The sequence below is a fragment of the Molothrus aeneus genome, chromosome 20 (genome assembly GCF_037042795.1).
Source record: "Molothrus aeneus isolate 106 chromosome 20, BPBGC_Maene_1.0, whole genome shotgun sequence".
Classification (NCBI taxonomy): domain Eukaryota; kingdom Metazoa; phylum Chordata; class Aves; order Passeriformes; family Icteridae; genus Molothrus; species Molothrus aeneus.
The window spans coordinates 10716879-10733662 of NC_089665.1; the positions used below are offsets into that span (position 1 = coordinate 10716879).

Here is a 16784-nt window from a genome sequence, read left to right on the forward strand (position 1 = left end):
AAGGGGAAACACGTGAGGAAATGCATGGTCTGATCCCTGCCTCTGCCTTTCACTCCTCGTGGATCCTCCACATGAATAGGCTGGCTCAGCCCTTTCAGTCTTCCTGTGTTCCTGACACGAGGAGCCTGGAGTGAGCTCGCTGCCGCTGCAGGCATGGCCCCTTTATACTGCAAAGAATAAAGTCTCCACATTCGGGCTGTATTTTATAGGGTTGGTTAGCAGCACGGTCTGTCAGCTTCCCTCACTGAGCCTCAGTGCTGTGGGAACAGCATCAGTGAGCTCTGCAAGTCTCTGCATTGCTCGAATTCTTTAAGAGTTCTTCTAAGTGCTGAGCCTTCAGCCTCTTCATGCAAGTAGCTGTGCCTCTGAGATTTATCTAACCTCAAACTCCGGGAGAGAGAACAGGGGGGAAGTTGGAGAGCCGCCCTGATGCATGGGGGATTTTGAAATTTATCAGTAAGAAACACTCATTTATTTGGGAAAAAGAATTTGGGGAGCTGTTCCTCCAAGATGACTGACTGCAAACAGCCCGTAGCTTCTGGGAGGTCAGGGTGGGTACCATGGCACAGCTTTGCTTTGATCTCAGGTAGCTGCACCAGGATCACATTTAATTACTTTGAAAGCCTGTCTCTGAGCAGTAGATTCTCTTCCCCCAACTGGGATGGACTTCATTATGCAGAGGACAAAAGTCTGTGTTTTCTTCAGTAAATTCTTATTTTCATGCAAAACTTTGAACTGGGTGATAGCACATTTGAACTTTGGGGCTACTTTAGATTTATACTTGACTCTCTGATGTGAGTTTTATGTTCATATTTCTTCTTGGATTTGAGGTATGAAATAAAGCTCTTTTATTCCTCAGAAGGTGAAAGACATGGAAAACCCTCTGTGAGCTGTGGTGCTTTATCTCAAAGCACATATCATTTCCAGCAAGGTAGCTGTTACATTCCTAGAACGTATTTATTGTCCAGCTATTATTTAATCAATAAGACACATATTTCACAGCACAGCAGATACACAGCTCTAAAGCCAACAGCCTTGCAAAGCTTACAGTATTGCCTACCAAGTACTGTCCTCCAAATGATTTTCTCATGTTCCAATGAGCTTCTGCTTGCCATCTGCCCTTCACACAGTCGTCATATCGTGTCTGTTCTTTAAAGGACAATTTAATTAGATCTTCTTTCAGTAGGTTTTAATCAAGTGTTATGGGGTTGCTGGTGAATTATTTACAGCCGTATCACTTGATGGAACACTTGGTCTGCTGAAGGTATCATGTAAGTGACATCTGTAGCAAAGAGTAGGGCTGGCTTTGACCAAGAACCCCACTTATGTTCCTTGGGATTGTCCAGTTGACATCAGATGAATCTCAGGTTATGTGAGCCCACTTTCCTTTGCAGGAGCAGCAATTGAATGTGACTGCACTGAAAACAAAGGAGCTGAAGCAGTTTAAAACTAGGGTAAGAGCTGAATTTAGCCCTAGTCTCTGCTGGCTCAGTTCTTTTATAAGTGCCTTTCAAGGCTGCATACCTTAAACAGCATGGCCTTGACCCCACTTGAAGCTCCAGCTATTTAAACATAAAGTACTGTTGCACTGTCTTCAGAATTGGTCTCTAAAGTGTGTTTTGAATGAGCAAGGGACTAAAAAACAACACTCACATAGCAAAGGATAACCAACTGAGAAAGGGGGTATTTTTAGAATACAGAAGGATTCTTTCTGTGCCTTATTTCACCTGACTCTTGGTAGAAATTCTACAGTTACAAGATAACCTTTCAATTTTCATCTTGTTGAATGCATGTTTCAGCAACATTGCTCTTTTGCCAGTTCAGCTCCCATTATTCTGCATGAGACAGCCCCAGCATGAGGCTGCCATCCATACAAGTACACCTGGAAATTTACAGCAATAACTGTTCAGCTCTCTCTTGGCATCCAGAACCGACACTTAATTGTTCTTCTCCCTTTTGAGCCATGTATGTGGCAAGAAATTGTTATATGATGGTCTCATCCTTAACATGCAAGTGCTGCTACCCACGGCCTAAATAATATTCAGTGTTCGTATGAAGATTTAATTTGCTCACATCTATCTCTGAAATCTCTGCCACTGAAATGATTACAGGAGTGCCTTAAAGTCCCATTACTCTTAAGCTCCTTCTCTGAATTTTTAAGTGCTTGGACCTTTTCCTGGGGCTGATAGTGAACTAGTACAGCTGGCCATCAAGAACTGTAAGCAGGAAAGCGACCCCTACCATTGTCCAATCCATGCGTTCTTTCAGTGGGTCAGTGCAGCTGTTTGCCTTTAGGGAATGATGTACAGGGAGATCCTGGAAACCCCCAAGAGACCAATAGAGAATTTAGCAGGTCATCGTAACTCGTTGGAGATCATTGTGTGTCATGAGCCTTTTGTGAAGGACAAGACTAATTTACAATTTAATTGTGTTGAAATCCTGGATGTGTCAGCATGCTTCACAGGCTCCTCAGAAGGGACAATAGGGTGAGAAGTTGTGTACTCTGCAGTTCCCTCTGCAATAAGAGAGACACTGCCTACACTCAACCCACGCTTTGATCCTTCCTCATTCGCTAGAATGACCAGAGACGAGGAGGGAGTTTTTAATGTTGGCAAGTGAAAGCTGAGTAGTTACAGTCTCGCTGAGAGGAACTGAAAGCAGTCGGCCTATTCATGAGAGGCTTTTCTAACTTCTCTTGGCAAGTAGCAAGGGCAGACGCATTTCAGAGAAAGTGCTTCTAGTCCTGATTTTATTTAGTGTTTGTGCCAGGACATTGTGGAAGTTGGGATAAGAAGGGAATTAACTGCACCTTTGTTGCCCTGTAATTCTCACATTGCTGCTGCAGATGGCCTGGCTGGGAGACAAAGGGAGCCTTAGCATTGCTTATCTGGGTTGGATATCTGGAGCACACACCTGACAGGTTACCTTCGAGTCTCAAGGTTCACGTTCAGGTGACACTGTACAGTAGTTGGCTTTATAGTGGTTCCTCTCCTTTCAGCTGTGTGGAACCCACAGGTGTTTTCCTCTCTCTGTCTGCCATTGCTGTTTGTTGGTTCCATATGGACCATCCCTGGTCCCAAGCCTTGTGCAGCTGCTGGGAGAGCCTTTGTAGCCGAAGGTGCTGCTCCGTGTCACTGAGAGCCTTCCCCTCCCCCAGGCCGGGATATTCCTTGTGCAACGTGATCTAACCCAGAGTGGCTGGGAACTGATAGTCCAGAGTTCATTTCCAGTTATTATTGTAGTAGGGAGTCAGGCTGGATCGAGGTACTCGTTTCCAGCACAGACCATATACCCTTTGAAAACATAAACAACCTCTAGGTCAGTTTTACTTAGCTTCATACACAAGGGTTTCAGCTAAACAGGAAGAGCAAGCAGGAGCTGAGGCACTGTAAGAAGCTGGTTCAGCACACATCCATACTGGACTAAGTAGGGTCCCTTTTTGAAGTAGAAAAAGATATACATGGAGGACTAAGCTCTAAAGCAGCAGTGGGAGCTCCCTGTTTTTGTCTTTTGAGCTGGTCATCTTAACTGCAATGCCTTTTTGCTCATTATCCAGGATCCTACAGAAGCCCTTCCTAGACAGGATCTAGGATAGCTTTGAAGGCAGGCACGTTCAGAAGTTATTGCCACGGTCTCTTAGAGAGACTGGAGATTAAAGGTACTGAACTCGGTGAATCATTACCCTCAGAGTATGAGATTGTAGTGTTGGGGATCCATGCCTGGTGTTTGTGCACACCCAGCAGCAGCAATCCGTGTGTAACTACAGCCAGGATGGGAGCACCAAGTTAGTAGCAGTAAAGCCTCCCTCAACTGTACTTTGCCGCACGCTAATACAGCAGCCTTCTGTTAAGATTTGAGGCTGGAAGGACTCTTTGCACAGCTCAGTATCTGTATGTGCAGCTGAGACTAACTTGTGGTGGCTGCCTGTCATTGCCTTTCCAGCGGAGTTTGTGCTGCCCTGGCAGACGGGGCTCAGGCGGCTCATGGAGCCAGCTGGGGTCAGAGGCTGTTCAATTCACAGTGCACTAGGGCTGCACAGCCGGTGGGGAAGGGGAGCCTCTGCGCTGGACAAACAGGTCACACAGGTTTCCAGAGCTCTGTCCTACCTGAGCAGAGCTCCAGGGCTGCAGGAGCTGGATGCTTTCATGTAGGAGCAGCACCAGCACTTTGTGAGATAAAAGTTTGTGAGAATTGAAGTTCCATCAAGTACTAGAGTGTTTAAGCCTAGTTTAGCAAGCATCCATCCGAATAGTCAATAATTTGATTTCTTTGCAGTTAATAATTAAGTTCCTCCTACAAAGCACCTATGATACAATTACATTTAATTTCTGACTCAAGATTAACAGCTTCACTTGGTCCTTGCTATAGCCTTTCCTTTAGAGAGAGACCAGCTTGGATATGAGGATCTGACCATTTGTGCCCTCTTTAGGGAGCAGAGGTGACATCCTGCTCTGTCTCTGTAGAGGTGACTCCTACACTCCTGCTCTTCCTGTTGCCTCACTCGCTCTGCCCGTGGCCCTGCAGAGTAGCAGAGGAGTAGGAAGGAAGAACTAGTCCAGTACAAAACCTCACTGAACAGTCAAAGACACCCAACAACTGACCAGCAACTTTGAGCAGAGTAGAACACACAGCTCATCCCAGTAACTTCAAAACAAAACCAGGGAAAGGGCCATAAATAAAACCTCTCTGCAACACCATCTTCTGTCTCACAGCCTTTCCCCACAGCCCACGTTTAAGTAACCCTTCATTCTCACTGCAATTGTACTGCCTCCATCAGTGGGATGGTCCTGGGCTTTCAGAAAGGATCTGCACAGAGGTTTGTCTGGGACTGTGATGCTCCTGTTCCAGAGAGAGCAGGAAGGCTAACTGAGGATGTGGAACTGCAGGGAGAGGGGCCTTTGGACAGGTGCTGGTGAGAACGTTGGTTTGCTGAGAAGGAAGGAGAGCTGGCCCCGGAAGCAGACTCACTGGCAAATGGCATCACCAGTCCTGGAGGGAAGATAAAGCTCAGACAGTCCACTGACACCATTTCACTTTTGAACTGTTTTAGGAGTCTCTCCTAGAGCTGAGCTGTGGGGGACTCGGTTAACCTGGCAGCTGAATCTCAGTTACACTCACAGCTTTTCCAGTCCTGTATTTTGTGTCTCAGTGCCTGTACACAGCACTCTGGGAGCATTCTTGATAACTGGTGAGCAAACTGAAAATCTCCGAGCCCACTGCGTGGCAGAACATAGCAAAGCTTTTCTTTCTCCCTCTTAAAATCTTGGGTTATAGGTTCAAAGCATTTTGAACAGAGTGGAGTTTAGTGTATTTTGTTCTTCCTCACAATCCCAAAGTACAATCTCATAGCAGCTTGTTAAAATAAAGCTGTTTTGCAGTTTTAAAAGAGAGAATGTGGCAAGTTGCCACATTCCAGTTAAGCAATTTCCTATAGTTGACTTTTTTTTAAATGCACTTTTTTTTCAGCCGTGTCCCTACTCTGTTTTCTCTGCAAGAAGACAAAATACCCCAGACAAGACAGAAGCCCCCAACTCTGCATTAATACTTGAAGCAAACTTCCCTTCCTGAGTCTCATCATGAGAACAGAACACGGAGCCTTGGCACGGGGAGCTGTAGTGCATGTGGCAAACTGGAATTTTTAAGAGCTGTGGCTTTTTTTGGAAGCAGCATTTTCCTTCATGGGGGTAGATTTGCCCTTTTGTATCGCAGCAGCCCTGAGGAGCGGCTCGGCGGCTGGGAAGCGCCCGTGGCCGCGCGGGGAGCGGGGAGCGGGCGGGAGCTCGGGACGGGAGCAGGACGGGCCTGGCTGAGCTCAGTGGGTGCGTGCGTGTCCTGCGAAATTGGGCCTTGGCAGGTGCACGCAGAAACCCAGTCACTGATTTAAGAACATCTGCTGAGTCATTGAGAAGGAAGAGCAGGCAAGTCCTCCAGGTAGTGAGTAATGCTACAGCTTCCTATTTCTGGGTTACTGTGCTCAGTCCTCTCCCTTTCTCCTTGCAGCTGAAGGAAATGATTGGCAGTGGCTGTGCTGAAGAGGCAAGACTGGACATGCAGGGGCTTTGCAGGCAGGCCATGGAAATGGGCTCCAGAGCCTGGGCAGCCAGACTGCTTCTGTTGAGCTCCCCAATGCCTGTGTCTGTAACCCAACCCAAGGCTCAGCTGCACTGCTGGGGTAACAGGCAGCACGGGCAGGACCTTGTCCAGCATTCGGGGAAATCAGGGCATCTGGAAGTTTCAGATAACTTCAGTGTTCTTTGAATGAGATCACAGCTGGAAAGCTAATAATAATGTGCTGCTGATTATTTGCACTTTCAAGATTATACTGTAAACAATCTAGTTGAATTTATAAATTTCCTTTACCAAAACACAAAAGAGAAATAAGACTATCTATGAAGGAAGGATGGAGGTAAAAAGGTTTTTTTTCTTTTTGTTCAAGACATTTTTGGCTTCAGAAGCTGATTCTAAAGCAAGACTGCTGATACTTAGGGAATTCTGCTATTTTGTTTGCTCTTCCTGTGATGGCTGAGCGCTGTAAGTTTTGCATTTGTAGAAATCCTCAGAGCGACTGAGCTGTGGAAGGACAGCTTGTGCTCTGTTTTGGATCAAGCCAAGTATTAGGAAAGCTGAGTGTGGGCACTGACTTTGTGCCTGTGAGACAGGTAAGAAGCTGTCTGCAGATCTGCTGGATGCCTTAGCCATTTGTAGGCCTTCACTGGTATTCTGGAGGAGCTAGAAAGAGTTACTCCCAGTAGGGTTTTACAGCACACCTGGCAGGAGGTGTAGCAGAGTAGCAGTGGCATTTAGAGTCTGCCACTGTATAGGTGTGGCATTGCAGCTTTCTACAGCATCCTCAGGATGCAGGATTTTCAGTAATGCCTAACTTATCCATGTTCCTGTTGGAGAGATCAAGGTGAAATACTGGAAATGGAGTCGGACAAACCCATGAGTGATCTCTGTATAACGATGCAGAGCTGCTTGGCTGCAGTGAAAAATCTCAACTCCTGTGGCATGAATTTGCATCCAGCACTCAGAGCTGTCTGCTGGCAGGCAGAGAAATACAACACAAAATCCCTTTGTGTTTCCCCTGCTCCTTGGGAGGAGAGTATTTCCATGACAGACTAGCACACAGGCTGTACAATGGCTTTTTCTTTTCTCCTCAGCAGTCTGGGTTTTGTGTATTTCTGGTCGATGTGGCTCAGCACAGTGAGTCCCTCCTCTGGGCTGAGCAGGGGCAGTGGAAAGCCTGAACCCAGAGCCTGCTCAGCTTCTCCTCAGCACATAATCCAAGGACATACTTTTAAGACAAAAGAGATGTAACTCAGCACAAGGAATGCAAAGGGGTGATGAAGAAGTTTTCTGAAGAGTATTTCCTAAAGAGCCTGTAGAGCGTGAAAAGAGAAATGGAATGAAAGTATACGAGTGTATAAATACTGTTTTAGAATGTTTCTTACAGGCTGATGCTCTGGATTTTCTTCTGAATTGTGGAAGTGATGGCAAGTGTGAGAACTTTGCTCTGCTCTAAAGGCCTTTTTCTAACCCCCAACTGGAGCAAAAACGTCAGGCTCAGATTTTTCACAAATTCTGCATAAAATAATTTTTGGACACAAGCAAAATGCTTAAACTCTGATTCTGAACTGGCACGTTTTCTTCCATTGTACGTTTAATGCCGATTTTTATTAGAAGAATATGTTTTGAGAACTTTAATTTGCTTTCATAGAATGCTTTGAAAATGAGAAACTTGGTTTTAGCCAACTGTCACAATACCCTTCTCTTAAATGAACAAAACCAAAGGAAAAGCAGCCCCAACCCCAACCTCCTGTTCTGCTTAGGTACGGAGACAAATGTGGTGTGTGAAGTTTCTGTGGAAATTCACAAAAGCAATGGATATTGTACCTGCCTGAAAGATGGTGAGCTTGGAGCTTGTTATCTTTGTATCTGTGATCTTTTTTCAAGCGTTGATTAAAATCTTTCCAGGCTGCTGTATGATGCCAGGTAGCTGTTGCAGAACGGTCTGGTGTATGGCCAATTGCTGCTTATCAATCCCCTTTGTGTTTTTCCTCATACAACTATTACTGGGTCATCACCTGTATTTTGCTCTACTTTTTAAGTGGGCACAACATGGTTTGGGTGAAAGTCTCAGGGTCATAAGAAAAAAATGTTCTTTTCGGGGTTGGCAATCTGGGTTGAGGTGTCTGCACTCTAAATCCTGTATTTGTATTTAACTAATGATAGAAACCCCTCATGGTTGCTACGGACAAATGTGAACCAGTAAGAGAGAGCCCCAAGGCGATTTTTTGAAAAACAAAATGTGAGCAGTGAGCCATGGCAGCTTTCTCACTCACTGTCTGTGAAAAGAGAAATGTGACCCCCAGTCCTTGCCAAAATAGCTCAATTCTTTCTAGCAGAAACCCAATAATTGGGAGCATTTCAGAGAATACAGTTTCTTAGCCGAGATTTCCCAGGGTGCAGAGACAGAACGTCTTCAGCTCCAAGACCTGCAGCCTGCTCCTGCAGAGATTTAACACTTTTCTGTGTAAGCCTCTTCCCCAGAGCCCAGCCCGGCAGCAGTCTGGGGAATAATTGAGTCAAACATGCAGAGGATTTGATTTTGTTGTGTTTTTGTTTCCTTCCCTTGGTGTGCTAATAAGCCTGAGAACAAACTGCTAATCTCATTCCCCAGCCAGGTGAGGGAATGGTAGAGACTGGAGGTTTGTGCTTGTATTTTATTGAGGCTACAGAAAAAGAAATGTGTAAGACAAAAGGAAGATCGCTGTGAAGGCAGGGGAAGAAAATGGGAGAAAACCTTTGGGATTAGGGACACCTAAATGCTCCATTGAAGGAGCTTGATTCCTTCCAAGACCTCTCAGTTCTGTCCTGGGGAGTGTTCAGACCTCATGCAAGGTGTTTGCCTTGGAGCTCACTGTCTGTGCCAGCTCGGGGTGCTCAGGACCTGCAGAATGAGGCTTGCAGTGAGGAAAGGGAAGTGCAGGAATATGACGGGGATCCACAATTAGTCATTCTCTTCCTGACCTTGCCGAAGGAAATGTCTGGCTTCATATTGTCTGCTGTAAACTCGCCTTTATTTAGGCTCTAAGTTTACACATGCACAGCTTGTTGGTGTCATTATTTCTACTTCCTGAACCATCAGCCAAATATACCTGAGAGTTCTTTCAGAGATGTGTGAGAATGATTAGTGCCATCATAAAAACTACGGAGGATATTCTCTTTACAGGCACTTTTAAGTTTTGAGTTTTACAGAGAGATCCACGGGCTGTAACACAGCTATGCTCCCCAGAGCATGGCCTGGTGCTTCCTTTCCAGATTCTGAGCCTTCCATAGTCTTTCTCCCTGTCACTCGCTGCCTTCTGCTGCAGTCATTGGAAAGCCCACAGGGGTGGGGGGTAATTGTTTTCTTAATGGGAGGAGAGATCCAGTGGGTTTGCCAAGATACTGAATAATTATAGAGAGAGGCAGAGTATTAATGTTATGTTTGGTCTGCATTTGCCTCTGTAGGACTCCACAGGGTTGGACAGGTACTTGTTTACCTGCATTACTGGGAGAAGCCTGTGTGGTGTTCCTCCCAGCAGGGTAAATCCACTGGCCTGCTCAATGGCCCTGCACCAGCTCCGTGAGGGATGGGATGCCTGCCCAGTCTGCGGGCAGTGTGAAATAACAATAGCCTGCAGGAGAGGCGGGCAGCAGGAGGTTGCTGTGCTCGTCTGGAGGCACAGCTAAGCCTGATGAAGCGTGGCTGAGGGGTGCAGGGAGCTGTGAGCTGAGAGGAGCAGAGCTGCAGATCTGATGTGGCAGCAGCAGGGCTGTGCTCAGCAAATGGCAAGTACAGTTCTTAGTCTTGCAGAATGCTCTCAGTCATTCTGTTACACTTGTGTGTCCTCGGGTTGCAAAGGAAGGGGGAGGGCTTTCATTTTTAGTGTTCAGTGGGTGTGAAATCTCTGATCTTTAAGCAGAGCACTGTTCCTGTAGCTGCATTAGGCTCGGATGCCTCGCTGGGACGAAATCTTTGAAGAGAATTATGTTATGAGGCTCAGGGAACTACTTGATTGTGCAGTTTCATCCTCCCACTCTTAGCTGGGAAGGCCTCAACTGAATGTTTACAGCCTCACTTGCTGGGATTGTGAAAAAGAGAAGAGTGGAGAAGAAAAGGAGTGGTATGTGGCCTCCAAGTGACCCAGAAATGATGCTGTCTGCATCATTTGACAAAGCAGAAATAACATACTGTAGTGTTTGGGCAGTGGCTATTGTGTCAGCCTCAGGCATGACTGAGGGTTCAAAGGAAAATCCATCCATCTGGTGTTCCATCTCTCCCTACCCCTCTACCTCTCTGTGCTTGTATTTACCAGTTTCTCCTAAGGCTTCTCCCCACACCTTGCCTGCACATTTTCCTGCTGCCTTGTGCTGGGTCCTGTTTTGCAGGGTTTGTTTAGCAATGCATTGAGAAACTATTTCCTTTTCTGTTACAAATGAGCCCAAAGTCCCTGAGCAGCACAGCTGGGTCCTGCAGGAGCAGCAGGGCTGGCACCAGGGCTCCATGGTGGGGTTGCTCCCCGGGGGCTTGTTCCATCCCTGGCATCCTTCTGACACCTTCTGCTTTTCAGAGTCCCTGCTGCTGGGAGCCACTGGTTAGAGCAGAGCCCTGAGAGAGCTTTCATGGCCTCTTTTCAGAGCTGCTCCTTCCCTTTGTGCAAATTATTTTAATTCTTCTTCCTCTTTCTTGTTTTTACCAAGGTGCTACTGCATGGGGTCCTTTGAGCGCATTGGTGTTCCTGAGGTGTTTGTGGCATTCAAAGCAGTGTCACTGTTGTGCAGCCACTCTTGTTCAAGGGCCTTGTGCCCCTGGCCCAGCCCAGCGGTCACCCCCAGACCTGGAGCCTGTGACTGCACCTGTGTGACCAGGGCAGGGGGGGATAGCAAATGCACCCAAGAGAGCAAGAGCTCTGCTACCGTTTAGCACAGCTAAAGCTACAGAAACCAGGCCTCCCATTCTGGACAGGTGTCCTGCTCACTGCCAGGCTTCTTGCTGAATGAGTCAGCTGGGTTCAAGTAGAGAATGAATTCCACAGGCTGCAGGTCAGAGGCTGACGTGTAAGTAAGTGAGCCCCTTTCATTTCTCAGATGGCACCTCAAATAAAGCAAATGACTTTGCTGCCAGTTATTTCTCTGTAATATTTTGTCTGATACCTATTTTACCATGCGTGGCTGGTGAAAATACAGGTCACAATATCATCCTTTAGTAGCTTCAGTTCTATTGGTTTTGAGGGCAAAGCCATGTGGGTGACAAATGGAGTGACCTAATCTTTTAGGATACAAATCATTCCTTGAAATGAAGTGTTTTGCTTCTCATCCTCGTACTTTGGGTCCTGTGCAGATCCTCTGCTTGCCTTGGAAAGAGCTTCTCGAATTTCATGCTGATCTCAAGGTAGTTTGGAAATTTGTGAGATTGTGGGACTCTCCAGCTGAATCCTGCATTATGTGACTGCTCCTAATGGAAGCACAGATGGGAAGGATGGTTTTCTCTGTGGCTGAACGAAGTGTTCTATGAACAGGTTTGGATCAGATTTCACTGCAAATTGAGCATATGTCATGTGAAAAGGGTACAGACCCACTCTCTCAGTTTAAGCAAGCAGATTTGGTTCTAAACCAGTCAAAACCAGGCAGTGGTTCAATTCTCCCTGTACTAGAAAGGGAACACTTCACACTGCCATCAGGTATCTTTATACCTACAGGCACAAGGAGGAGTTCTCTGAACAGAGGGGGAAATGAGAATTTCTGAGGCTGCAGTTGGTGCTGGTGATGCTGTGATCAGATGCTGATAACCATCAGATAGCTGGGGGCACTCAGATGAGTCAGCTGCTGAGAGCCTGAGCTCACAAAGGAGCAGCTCAGTGCTCTGTGGGCAGAGCTGCAGGCACAGCTGGGTTGTTGGTTGGCTGCACAGCCCAGAGAAGCCTGTCCTGTGCCTGCAGACCCCTGCAGAGCTGAGCCTTTGTGGGCACCTGCACAGGGGCTTTCTGAGCTCCACAGAGCCCAGGCTCTGCCCCACATCTGTGCTGTATAACAGTGACATCCTAGCTCTTTCCCTTGCATGGATCAACCCCGCTGTACCCTTTTTTCACTTTAAACTGGATGACTTTGAGAAAGTGCCCCGAAGCATCCTCACATGCTGCTGCTCTCCCATAGCTGGTGAGATCTTTATCAGTTTCTCACATGGTTGCCAAGCATGACTTCAGAGACAAATTTGGTAAGTCCAATTCTGACCTTTTTATGTTCTCTTCAGTGCTCAGGTGGCCTAGAAGGTTTTTTTGGTCTGACATAGCGTTTGTGTATATAATGGCACTGGGGAGAATAGATAAGAGTCAGCAAAAGGTGTGAAGGGAATCCACTTTCACTGGATGCCTTCAGATGACTCATCTGACCTTCCCCAGGGCCCCGTGCAGATAAACTCGAGCTCAGAAGTTTTGTCTTTGTTTGAGGAGGCAGAAATGCAGAACATCCCTCACGCTGTGATCCTGATCTGGCCAGTGCAGTGTCCTGCTGCACCAGGAGCTGCTGGGTGCTTCAGGGAGTGCTCCCTGCCCTCTGGGCTGGCTCTTGGCAGGAGGTTAATAGAGCAGTTCCTTCCTGATTAATTCCTGTCTGAGGCAAGATAGATGATTTGCATTTCTCTTAACCACATGCAAGAGCTGGGCCATACATCGATCTGATCCCTTTAAAGCCTCAGCCATCAGCTGGGTAAATTGCAGGGCAGGACTTGGTTGCAGCCTTGGAAGTTTCCGTGTAAGCTCATGTTTATTGTCTCCTCCAGTGCTGCCAGGCTCCCTGAGATTTCATCTCCGGGCACAGGAGCAATAGGATCTGCTTTTGACCATGTGCTTGATTTGTTGATTAAATCATGACAGTTGTTTGTTTTGGGTATTGCAAAACTCCTCTTCTAAACATTGCGTATGTTTCAAGTCAACAAGAAAAGTTGCAGGCTTCACTGAGCAGATTATAAGTTTTGTGGAAGTGTGAAAACATGGCATTTGGTTGTGAAACGTATGATTGAATCAAACTTGGTCTCCAACTGTTGATATTCTGAAGAAATCTTGGCTGGCACCTTGGTATAGCAGAGTCCTCCCTCTGCCTGTCCCCAAGTTGTTTAATTTATAATTTCCATTCTCTGCCATGGTTTCCCTTTTTTTTTTTGTGAGTTGAAAATTACTATTTTTGCTGCATTTATAGGGTATTTCAAGATAAGCAGATTAAAAGCATGAAACTAAGCCACAGAAGGCTTCAGAAAAATGGGGAGTCTTCTAGCCTATGCTCCTTTTTCCATGTTTATTTGGATCAAGTGCATTGGATTCAGACTGGGTTTTGACCAAGTGCAGAAGCTGCAATAGGTCTAAGTTTATTGCCTTTTAGTGACTCTGGAACAAGATGCCACTTTCCTAAACACAAATAAAACATAATCAACAAGAAGCTTGGGGAGAGTTGACACCCAAATGAATGAAACTTGATTTATCTGGTTAGTATCTCCTGAATTCTCCACCCCAGTGTCTGTGATCTGGTTTTTCAGATGCCTTTCTGTGCCATGTCTGCAGAAGTGCAGCTGAAAAACTTGTGGGCATTTGCTTTTTGTTTATCATCCTCTAAAGTCCCAGCTGTTGGCTGGAGGTCATGGATACGGGCAGACTTGCATCTCAAGAGATCTGCTGTTTATTTTGCAGAAATAAATAAAAAAGTACAAGCTTGACAGTTTTCTCCTAAACTTCTTGGACCTGCTTCTCATCTGTGCTGTAAAGGGATCTTTTAAAGGCCCTGTAAGGAGATGAACATGCATCCAGGAGCACCTGGCAGCACGTGCCCTTCTCAGAGCAGTGAGGACTGGTGTCCCGGCCATCAGCTGCACCAGGCAGAGCAGCAGGGCTCTGCCCTGGAGTCAGTGATGTGCTCCAGCTGCTCTGGATCCTGTCTCTGTTCTTGCCCTTTCCCATCTCTGTGGGATCAAGGCAGTTGGAGTATTGCTGCTTCTGGTGTGGGGTTTGCATTTGTGATGAGTAGGACGTGCCATTTAGCAAGCAGGCAGTGAGTAGCTACTATTGGCTTTATCTCTCAGTCTAGTTTGTGGTTGGAGACCTGTGTGCTGGTTGTGGGTTTTTATGTGCGTCACTGAACCCAGAAATTTTATTATATTCTCAGAAAAGGGTTTTGCAACAGCTCAGCTATTAAAGCCAAACCATGTAGTTTAGTAAAAAGTCTGGGCAGGAAACAACAAAATGAAATTCATCCTAGGGGAGAAGCGTGGTGTATGTAGGCTGGGACAAGAATGCAAATACACTATTTATAGGACTAGGGGAAAACAAATTTGGACTTGAGGAGTAAAAACGAAAGAGTTATCCGGGAAAAACCAGCCTTGGCCCTCTGAGACACTCAGACCTGTGCTTATCCATTTTGGAGAATTCATTACATTCCAGCAAAGGAGAAAATCTCCCCATTGAAATCCATGCTGCACAGAGTCCCTTCCAGCAGGGTCCTTTAGGAGTTTGTGCTATGGATGACACCTGGGCAGGGGAAATTCTCAAACCAGTATTTTTTTAAGCAGTACCAAACCAGCAGAGGCCAGTGCCCGCTCCAGGGAGTTCCTGCAGGATGAGCAGGCAGAGCTGTGTGCAGGGAGAAGGGGAGGGATGAGTGCATTTGCTCCTGGTCAGACAGATCAGTCAGTGGCAGAGCCAGGAGTGCAGAAGCAGTGGCTGTGCCTCAGCCATATCCTGCCTCGAACAGCGTGCTGTCCTCGTGACACTGCACGCTGGAAGTGGATAACGTGGGGCACACACTTTCTGTATCGTTTCTTTTACATAATTTGTGATTTTCATTTATAAATAGATGCTAAGCCCTCCTTTCCTTCCCCTGTGGTTTTTAGAACAGATTCTGACACCTCCAATGCCTGCAGTTCCCTGCTTTATTCTGGATCGTGTGCTACTTTTGGGCCATTTGCCTGTAATTGGTGTTCCATATAACGAAATGTGGAGCTCTGGTTTATAGAGTATGCTGATAGCTCATCCTTCTTCCAGGAAAAATAAATCTTGCCTGATGGGAGATCCTACACTAAAATAACAGATTACAGTCAGACTGCAGAGCCGAGCTGCTGCTTTAGACACAGGCCCATCAGGGCTGGCTGTACCAGTTCCAAAATCCCTGTGCGATCTTGCCTCTGTCCCTAGGTGCTCTGCAACCCTGAGGCATTCCCAGCCATGGGGAAGGGTGAGGTGAGCCAGGGGCAGCAGCAGCTACATCCTGCAGTGCCCTGGGAATTCCATGGACAGGCTCACAAACTCGCTGAGCTGTTTGCCTGGGGCTGGATGTTGTGGCTGCAGTTTGTATATCAGAACACAAATCGTCATTGGCCCTTCCCTCGAGTGGCCTCTGCAAAGAGACAAGGCTTGGGTGATTTCTGTCTTCCTTCTCTTTTCCATGACATAGCTGTTGCACAGTTGGGAAGCTGTTTCTCATTTGTGTAAGCTGATTTTTGGCATACCGGGGGCTGTTGAGTCTACAAACTTCCTGCATCCTCTTCTTTCTGCCTGTCCTGAGAGGCCCTTGCCCATCTACTCATCCCAGTGTCAGTGTCCATAGAGGGGTAAAGGACACTGAGAAGAAAGAAAATTTAAACCAAGCCCCGAGCAGGAAAATCCTTGGGACAGCACCTGCAAGCTCCTTTCTGCCATGGCAGTGAACAGGAGAGCCCTGTGGACAGGCTGCTGTGGGAAAGGACGTGTGGCAGTGAGAAAGCAGAAGGTCAGCACTGAGGCAGCCCGTGACACGTGTTTGCCCCAGAGTGCACAGGGCTGCCTGCAGGATCCCAGCTCCTGCAGGATCCCAGCTCCTGGAGGATCCCGGCTCCTGCAGGATCCCGGCTCCTGGAGGATCCCAGCTCCTGGAGGATCCCAGCTCCTGGAGGATCCCAGCTCCTGCAGGATCCCAGCTCCTGGAGAATCCCAGCTCCTGGAGGATCCCGGCTCCTGGAGAATCCCGGCTCCTGGAGGATCCCAGCTCCTGGAGAATCCCAGCTCCTGGAGGATCCCAGCTCCTGGAGGATCCCGGCTCCTGGAGGATCCCGGCTCCTGCAGGATCCCAGCTCCTGGAGGATCCCGGCTCCTGGAGAATCCCGGCTCCTGGAGGATCCCGGCTCCTGGAGGATCCCAGCTCCTGGAGGATCCCGGCTCCTGGAGGATCCCGGCTCCTGGAGGATCCCAGCTCCTGCAGGATCCCGGCTCCCCTGCTCCAGAATCAGGGGAACTCGGGGCAGAGCTGAGGGGCTGGTGCAGAGAGGGCAGCCAGAGCACAGCAGCAGCAGCCCTGGGGTGACACAGGGCCCAGCACATGGCACACAGGGCAGGCACAGAGCCCCTGGGCTCTGCCTGGCACACAGCAGCAGCGCGGCAGCCACTGGGGCCCAGGCACTGCTGAGCCCACAGCCCAGTCCCTCCCGAGGCTGGCCCTGCCCTGCCCTGCTCTGGCCAGAGGAAGCAGAGCAGGGGTGGAAAAAAGGAAGTGCTGTCAGCCCCTTTATATAAAAAGGGGTACTGAGAACGAGTGGTTGGGATTTCCAGTTCATTGCAGGGCTGGTGCTCCAAAGCCCTGCTGGGAAGGTGTGGTGGAAAGGCTCCTCTGGTTTCAGCAGGGGTGGTCAGGGTGAGAATGCAAAGGGGTGGCTGAGTTTCTAGGACATGGCAGTCCTGGATTGCCTCTCCTTGGAATGGCAGTGCTTTGCATTGCTCTGGGCA

The 16784-nt window shown here is 47.7% G+C and overlaps 1 protein-coding gene across 1 annotated transcript in view; it reads left to right on the forward strand.

Annotated features, from left to right (window-relative positions):
• Positions 1–16784, forward strand: part of KSR1 (kinase suppressor of ras 1) — a 49626-nt gene that overhangs the window by 7766 nt on the left and 25076 nt on the right. The gene's annotated exons all lie outside the window — the stretch shown is intronic.